Here is a 10,240-nt window from a genome sequence, read left to right as displayed (position 1 = left end):
TTCGCATGCATTATCTAGATTCTGGCAGTCAAAGGTCACTAGAAAATCAGATTGTTTTGTTTCAAACTAAGAGAATCTTGTTTTCAACAATATTTTACTCTGAAAAAACTATATATATATATATAAAACACGTTAGACACTGTGTAAAAAATATTTAGTCTTTAACAACCCAAAAATTGACTCCAAAACCCACAATCAAACCGAAAATCAAAATTTTTTTGCGTTCAAATTTATCATTTCAGGTAAACTTATAGGAAAAAACACCTTGTATAAATTTTCTCCATTAAAAGGAGTCAATTAACACCAAAAAAACACCTTGTTTTTGTAGCTGAAACTTCTTTTTCTATGACCAGAATCCAACATTTTCTCTTTCTCTCAAACCGATGATAAAAAAAAAAAAAAAACAAAGTTTTAAGACCAAAATTGAATGTCATAAATTGTTAGGGACTGAAAGTTTATAATCTATAAAATTGAATGACCAAAGTATATTTTTATCCCCACGTTTAGAAGAACCATATATTTTCGCCATGTTTTTTTTTATCTTAGTCCCCTATCTTTGAATCTTACTTTTTCTCAATAAATATGTTTTAATTAGCCATTAATTTAGACCTATATAGGTCCAATATAGAAAAAAAAGACAAACTACTGTAGGGTAATTTGTTTATTGGTAAACAATGATGTGAAAAACAATATTTACCCGGTATTTCTTTATGATTAGTTAATAATTATGTCTATAGCATACATTGACATATTCATGTGTCAAAATCAAATATTTAATTAGTTATAGCATCTCTTGTGAATTGCTATTGTTTTACTGTAAGCCCGTGCTTGCACAAGTGGTCTTTTATTTAATTTAAAGAAATATTACAAAGTTATATTGCTATTATTATGATAGTGAAAAACTATATATTCGACATTCTCAATCTATATTTAATTTAAAGGAATATTACAAAGTTATATTGATGGTAAAGGGTTTAATTGCGGAGCAATAAAAGTGTAAATGACACACAATTCAATTATTATATTATCATAAATTTTTAAATAATTTAAAGAGCTTTGGTAAGGATTATCTAGCACAAAAGTAATTTTCTTTCCTTTTAAATAATCTTACTTATTAACAAAAAAAAAAAAAAAAAAACTCAAGATGCCTCCTAATTAACAAAAGTTTCTAATATGAACTATCAATTAGTTTAAACAAAAACAGTAAAAATCAAATATATTATAAAAAAAAAAACTTTGACCTAAATTTTTCAGTTTAAGAAATTTCATTTCATTCCTTGATGATTGGCAGATTTGGTTTTCATTTTATTCTAGCTGACCAAATACAAAAACTGATTTCTCCATGGGTAACTAATTAATAATTATCTCATATTGTCTACTAAACTGAAGTACATATTAGTAATTAAAGGTGTATAGAAGAGTGGTATATATTGTTTTTTAAAATATTTTTTATTTAAAAATATATTAAAATAATATTTTTTTACATTAGCACAATTCAAAAATATCAAAAATAAATATTTTACAAGTTAAGAAAAAAAACTTCAAAAATCTTTAAAAGGAATTTCAATATTATACTTGTCTAAGTAGTAAATCCCACTTTTAAAGAATTAAAATTTTCAAATGATTTAGAGGCCAGGCATAGGAATTAGAAGCTGAAGCATTACATTCATGATTGAATGGTTTTTTTGCAAATCGTGTTTCTAAAAAATTTAAATTTTTTTATATGTTTTATATTGTTTTGATGCGCTGATCTCAAAAATAATTTTAAAAAAATAAAATAAAAATCATTTTGAGGCATTTCAGCACATAAAGTACTTTAAAAAGCAACCGCAACCACAACCACACTTCCAAATAAATTAGTATGAATGATTGGTAAGATGATTCCATTACTAGATTAAAAACCTGTTTGAAAATGTGGTTGCGATTACTTTTCAAAATATTTTTTCATTGAAAAATACATATTTTTAAAATTATTTTTGATATCAGCGCATCAAAATAATCTAAAAACATAAAAAATATATTAATTTGAAGCAAAGAAAAAAATAAATAAAATTTAAATTTTTTCAAAAGTGTTTTTGAAATATAAAAATAATCATGACCTTAAATTAATATAAGACAATAAAGAAAAGACAAGCCATAAAAAGTCACTAATATTTTTAATCTCATGACATTCATACCATATTTTTACCAAACCAGAACACCATTATGTTAGGTTATTACAAGTTGGGTAACATGACCAAAAGATTGATGTCTTCTCTCAAGTGCAGGAGTGTCGAAGTAATAAATAACCCGACAAGACCGGGGTCGAACCACAGAGAGGTTAATTGTATAAATTATAAATAACAAGACAACAACAACAACAACAACAACAACAATGACAATAATAGTAATAGTAATAGTAATAATAATTATACTTAGTACGTGGCGTTATACTTGAGAATGATCTAAAAGATCGGGTCACAGGTTTCCAGTCTATATACTGAGTTTATAAAAAGATCAAAGAGATATATTATATAATATAAACATAATGTAAATAATAATAATAATAATAATAATAATAATAATAGTAGTAGCAGTAGTAGCAGTAATAATAATAATAATAATAATAATAATAATAAAAGAAGAAGAAGATGAAGAAATTAATGAGAACTTTGAGATGAAAGATTAATGTAAGGATTAAATAATGATAAAAACAAATGTCAAGGTTAGAGGATCCACCAATGGTATTTCAAACAAGTATAGTATAAACTCTTATTATTCAATTGGAAACCACACAAGAAAGAGGTTTCAATCGGATGATTTCTCATTAATAGCTTATTATAAATTATTAACATGATCATATTAATTATCTTATTTACATAACACCAAACTTTTAAATATTGTCAGGAATTCATGATGTTAACTGATGTTAACAACAAATCAAGTTCCTTTCATAACCCAGGTGTAGGTAATATCATACGATTGGGCTATGAGAGTACCAAGCATTTGTTGTACCAAGTGTTATACAACACAAATCTAGATTAACCATTTAACAAGCAAGGTATTAAGAATTAGTAAGATAAAAAGATAAGACATGTTAATATTAAACATTAAGGTCCATGTTAAGTTTACACTATATTTATTCTTACACCATTAGTGTAACCTTTTCACCTTGACATAATAAACTTAACTAAACATAATGAAGAAGAGAAACATAAATAAACAAAACAAGAACATAAATAAAATACAAGTTAACTAAGTAAAGGAAAGGAAATGAAAAGTATAAACAAAATATTAATGAAAGCAAAACTTAAAAATTAAAAAAAATATATAAAGAGAGAAATAAAGAGCATGAACTTGATCTGAACAACGAAGCTCCTAAATACATCGCAAATGCCTCCTTTTATAGGCCAAAATTCAGAATTATTGATTTGATGACTAATTATTGAGTGGGTGGCCAACGTTTGACTTTGTGAAAATCCTTATATTCTTGTCTGAATAAAATGAAAATACTAGCATCAGAACTGGGTCCACTTGAAAGCATGAAAGTTGTAGGAAACTGACTCAGATTTCCAGGAAAAAAAAAATGGAGGTGATTTGGACTTCTAGAACTCCAGATATGAGCCAAACACTGAATAGTATTGGCGCTGCAAGACAGATTCAGACTTCTCCGTTGTTGCTATAATTTGGACTTGCAAACGGCCTTCTTAGATCTTGATGAAAACATGAAAGTTGTAGGCCTATGTCTTACTGAATCTATATAAAAATTTGAGGTCATTTGGAAATCTAGAACTCGAGATATGACCCAATTACCGAACAGTGTTCCAGTTTGGATTGCACCAACATCTCTTTTCTAAGTTTCACCCTCTCTTTATCTTAACAAATTTCAGTAGTTGAATTCATCAATCAATCCTTTGATTTATGTGATAGGCCTGCATTAAGATGAACATTTACCATATATTAGGGCATTTTATAGTATTAGACTTGTTATTGTAAAACATGCTTTAGTTAAGGAGTTATTGATACTTTAAGTGCAAAATGATAATATAAAACCTTGATAAATATGCACTTTTAAGTACTAATCATTGGGTCTATCAAACATAATGAACAAGAAAAGAACAAAAGGAAATTGTGGAAATAAAACAAGGAAAACAACAAGGAATAGAGAGGCTCACTGGTTAAGTGAAATTGACATAGTCGCAGGTAAGATATTTTTACTTTTTTAAAAAAGAAAATGTATATATAAATTTTCTCAATATATTTTTATAATTTAAAAAAATTTAAGTTCAGGTTAGAAATTTTATGTATATATTTAATTAAATAAATTAAGAACTATATATGTAAATAAATAATCATTAACAATATCTAAATATAAAACTTGAAAAGTCGAGAAACAAGTGTAAATCAAGATATTTAATCTAAAAGACAAGATATTTACCCTATTGTGTTACTAATTTTGTTTATTTATTTAAGCAAATGACAATTGAAATAGAGATATAAATTAAATTGATTGAATAAAAAAAAGAAAAAAAAAAAAGCACCATGCAAGCTTGCACATATTAGAACTAATATCTGACATATTTTTTTATTTTAAAAAATAAATTTCTCCTATGCAAAAGATATAGAAAAATTATAGATAAATTAGAAAAACTCTTTAAATTTAAGTGCATAACTAAAAATAATAATAATCATTTAAAAGAGGTTTTCCATACAAAACGAAAGAGAAAAGGGATATTAATTTAAATATAAATAAAAAAATAAAAAAATCATAAAAAAAAGAATAATTAATTTAAAAAAATAATTTTTTTTTAAAAATAAAGCAAAGGCCATGAGCTGCGAGGCGTGGTTACTTTTGTCAAGGCCCACGTGTAGGCATGCGCGATTGAACCCTTAATGTTTTTGTCGTCCGCCCCCTAATTCATTTGAAAAAAAACTCAAATGATGTGTCATTTAATTTTCCTAAATTTTGACCACTATGGTGACTAAAAAATTAGAGTTAAGTTTTTTTCACCCAAAAAACCATTTTTCAACCGATTTGTTTACCCAAAACATCTATAAAACACTATAGAAACCTTGATAAACCTATATATGGTCTCAAAAAAACCCCAAAACCAAAATCAACCTGAGCTCAAATCTTTTTTTTTTTATGAACTTTAAAGGTGAAAAATACTTAATATGAACAACCTTATCAAATGGAACTATTTCACACAAATATCACCCGTTTTGGTGGCCTAAATCGATATCAATGACACTTTTCTCTTTTTACCGTCGATATCTGGCGATCCCTCTCTCTCCTCTCTCAACTAGGGACTAAAAATAACAAAAATAATTTTTTTTACCAAAATTGAATTGAAAAAATATTGAGGCACTAAAATTGTATAATTTGCATGATTTTTAAAGTTCAAGGACCAAAGTGCATCTATTGCAAAACTTATGGCATGCCACCCATGTTTGACATCTTTTTCATTGTGGTCCCTCTTCTTTGAATCCCATATTTTCATAAGAAATCATAATCAATTGGTCTTCAATTAGAACTAAATCGCTAGAAAAAAAATGTTTGAGGACCAAATTAAAAAAATAAAAAATCTTGCATAACCCATCCATGGTAATGTGTGAGAGGATAAGTAATGAAGCCTTAAATAGTGAAAAACCCATAACTTTTAGAGTTATACTTAATTTGCATCTCGAGAAAGTTCCTCATCCTTGAATGGGTTTTTAAAAAAGTAGCACAGTAAATATATGAATTTGAAGGAATAATACCATTTCAAAAAGATTTGACAAAATAACATTATTTGACATTGTCGCACTTTGAAAACATGATATTTAGTAAATGTTGCTATTAAAAAAAGCGACAACCTAGATGTTGCCCTTCAAAAGCGCAACATTAACGAAATGTCCCGGTTCTGAATTGCAACAACTTAAGATGTCATGCTTCAAAAGTTCAATAACTTAAGATGTAGTGCTTTCAAAGGGTGAAATTAATTAAAATTTAAATGCAACCTAAATCAAAGAACACACAAACTACACAACCTCTCTCTGAAACCAAACGTTGCCCCTCGTAATCTCTCTAAAAAAATCCACCAAATCCTTTTATTTTTCCCTTAAAAACAATCAAATTTAAGGTGAAGGAGTTGGATTTAGTCGTGCCACTAATAAGCCCGAATCATTTAGTAGACAATGTAGGCGTAAATAGATAGATGAGAGTTATATTTATATATTTTAGGATTACTTGAATATTGTATTATTGAATTATTTTTTATTCATTTAAAATGTATATATGTCTTTTTTTTTCCTATTCTAGGAGCTGCTTTGTGATTATGAAATGTGAGAACTTGTCAAGTTTAATTAGAATTTATTGATTGAGTTATTATGGATTTTTTGTAGGTTATTTTAAGCGGAACAAAATTTTGAGTATAATTTCTATATAGAAGAAAATTGGTCTGAATTTTATTAAAATTGTAAAGTTTTTAACTCTCTAAGAATAATAAAGTAAAAGAAATTTAAGAATAACAAAAAAAATATGATTTTAAAACTTTTTTAGTCTTAAAACACCAAATGTTTTTCTAAAACTACATAGTAGCTAAAAGTGTCTGACCGTTTTGGCTATTATCTTACTGTTTTCTGAAATATCTAATCGTTTCTCAAAACGTTCTGCTAATTGATGCCACAATTGAGAATAAGAGATTGAGTAAACTTGAGAAACAATACTACAATAATATTACAATCATACTAGTAATATCAAAGAACATGCAATAACTTATTTTAAAATAAGATAATTTGTTATTGTCTCAATTTACATCTTTAAGTTTATTTTTTGTCAACAAGTATTGTAAGTTGATTTTTTTTTAAGTGTTGATTCATATCCCTATTTTATCTTTTGGTAGAAACCATATTATCAAAGTAAGAAGGGACAAAATTATAGCTAAATTGATTTTTTTTATTCAATAACAAAGAGTATTCTCTTATCAACATGTAAAAAGAAATTCTTTGATAAAAAAATCACTTAATTGTTGCTCCTTAAAAAGAAAAAGAAATGAGATATATGGTAATTTGAATTCGACTTTCTATAAAGAAAAAAGGTGATCCATTATAAAAATAATCTATGGAAATTGCTTACATAACCTTCGATAACCTTTGATATTATGAAGCAACGTATCTTCACTAATCCCTAAGCCTGCATGTGAAGGATGTTTCTTATTATATCCTTTTCTTGGCATTAGTAGATTTATGTGAAAATGGATTTTCAATAGGATATTTTAAGGGGCGCACACACACACACACACACACACATATATATATATATATAAAGATTATTTTACTTCTAATCGTATTTGAGCGATATTATCTGATGATTTAATCTAATTATAACAAGGTCTTTTTGCCATATATAGATTAGGAGTGATCATTTTCGTTGTGGTTTGGTTCTTATAAAAAATAAAAGTAACCAAACCGAAATTAAAAAAAAAAAAAAAAAAAAAACTGGTTCAAACCGACTGATTTTGGTTCAGTTCCATTTTGTCTTTTTAGGATAAAAACAGGTTCAAACTGGTTTGACTCGGTTTTTTTTTCCGGTTTTTTTTTATTGGGTTCGGTTTAATTTTTTGATTTTAGGCTTATAAAACCGAAACCAAATTTTAATCAGTTTAATCGGTTTTTTTTACGGTTCAGTTTTTTCGGTTATTTTTTTTTCTCGATTTGTTTAGTTTTTTGGTTTTTTTTCACACCCTTTAGGAGAGGTAGATTTAGAAATAAAAGAGAGAGAGAGAGAGAGAGAGAGAGAGAGAGAGAGAATCATATTTTATCTTATAAGAAATGATAAAAAAAAAAAAATTTCATTAATTTAAGAATTATTTTTAAGATTTTTTGTCATATTTTTTTTCTTATGATTTTTTTATTAAATAATTATTGATGATTATAGTTCAATTAATATAAAATTTATTGTGAAATATATAGATTCTTACTTAAAATCTAATATTTTTGGCAACCTAACCCGGTTCTCCATTGATAATAACTAGATTGATGGTTCGCTTAGGCTCCAAATCAAATTAACTTTTTCTTTAACATAAGGAAAAACATTTATGTATAACTTTTTTAATATTCTTTTTTTAATTATTCTTTAACTAGATTGTTGCTAATATTTTTTTAGTATAATTTTTTTAATAATGCACGGTTAATCTGATATGACTTTTTAACTTGGTAGTTTCAAATGCAACCTAGAAAAAATATAATTTAACTAAAAAACCTTAAAATGACATCTTTTTTTTAAATATTAGACAGACCTGAGTCAACCCGGATCAACTTGCCAAACCCACGATCCAGGTTATGAAATCATAATAACCTCATATAAAACAAATCAAAACAAATTATGAAGCCAAGTTTCCAACCAATCTAATATTGAATGATAAAAATTAGAAAAAAAAAAAGCACATTTAAATAAAAACCTAAAAAGATCCAATTTAACTTGAGTAAAAAAAATTACATCGTGTAGGAGTTAATTTAGTGTGACCCGGCCAACTTGACTAGTCCAAAAGTAATCCGAATAATCGTTAAAAATATTTTTTGATTAAAAAAAAATTCAAGACTATTATTTTTTTAAAAGAATATTTAGACAAAAACATATTGAATCGACCCAAATCAACCCAAGTTGGCCTACCAAATCTGAGACTGAAATTATGAGATTGAGATAACCCCATAAAAAATAAATTAAAACAACTTATGAAACTCAATTTCCGATCAACTAAATATTGATGAATGAAACTATAAAAGAAATTTCAATTAAAAAAGATAAAAAAAACAAACAAACAAACAATTCAAGTTAACCCGAGTTAACATACCAAACCTATAACTCGAATCACGTGACTGAGATAAACCTATGGAAAGCAAGTCAAAATCAATTATGGAGTCCAAATTCCAATCAACTCAATATTAAATGATAAAATTGAAAAAAAAAATCAATTAAAAAAAAATTTAAAAAACCCAAGTCAACTCTCTAAGCTCATAACCTAGGTAATAAGACTGAGATAACCTCATGAAAATAAAAAATACAAATAAAATATGAAGCCTAACTCTAAATCAATCAAGTGTTGAAAGATGAAATTAGAAAAAACAAAAATCCAACTAAAAAAAAGGCAAAAAATCTTGAGTTGACCCACCAAACTCGCATCGCGAGTCATGAGACACGGATAAGCAAACCCGATGTTGAGTAATAAAATTAAAAATTAAAATACTAAACCTTAAAAAAAAAAACATTGTTTAAGTGAATAGTGTTTTGTAGAAAGGGGAATAATGAATTCTCCTTTTTAATTAGTTTTTGTTAACCGTGGGACAAATATTTTTTCCAACAAAAAAATTGAATGTGTAGGCTTTTTTAATATTTGTCTTACATAAAAAAAAATATTAGTGTAAATCGAAAAGTTTATGCACCAATCTAATTAAATAAATCAAGAACCAATATATGTCAATAAATGAAAAAAAATATCATTAATGATAACTAAATATGTATCTAAAAAGGTTAATAGGTGAATATAGATCAAGATATTTGATTAGGCAATATAGACTATATACATAAAATTAAGTGAATAAAATCAAAGGAGAAAAATATTTCACGAGGTTGAATTTATTAGAAATTCAAAAAATAGATATATATTTTTTTATTTTTAAAAACAAATTTCAATTGTATAAAATATAAAAATTTATAAATGAATTACAATAATCTCTTAAAAAATTAAATACATATAAAATAATTAAAAAACAATCACTATTTGAAAAGGCTAAATGCAAAAAAAAAAAAAAAAGAGAGAGAAAATAGTTATTAATTTAAATATAAATGGATTTTTTTCAAAGCATGATTTTTTAAAAAGGCAAAATTACAAAACAAAAAAAGAAAACAAAAAAGGAATGGCCTAGCAAGTCTAGCCACTACTTGCTACATTTAGAAGGGGCTCATCTGGACCCATGTTTCTTTTAAAAAAAAAAATACAATTGAGCTAGATGATATGTCACCTGTTTTAATATATATATTTTTTAAAAAAATACAAATGACACGTCATTTAGTTTCTCTATATTTTGACTGCTATGGTGGTTGAAAAATTATGATCTATTGTTTTTTTTTAATCTAGAAACTCATTTTGATTCAAAACATATAGAAAATATCCTTAACACCTTCATAAACCAACAAATGGACTTAAACAACCTAAAAAACCACCTAAAAAGCTGAAAATCAACTTAAAATAAAAAATTTTCTCGACTTTAGATCTGGTTT

This window comes from Populus alba, chromosome 4 (genome assembly GCF_005239225.2).
Source record: "Populus alba chromosome 4, ASM523922v2, whole genome shotgun sequence".
In the NCBI taxonomy this organism is placed as follows: Eukaryota; Viridiplantae; Streptophyta; class Magnoliopsida; order Malpighiales; family Salicaceae; genus Populus; species Populus alba.
This window is presented reverse-complemented; position numbering follows the sequence as displayed.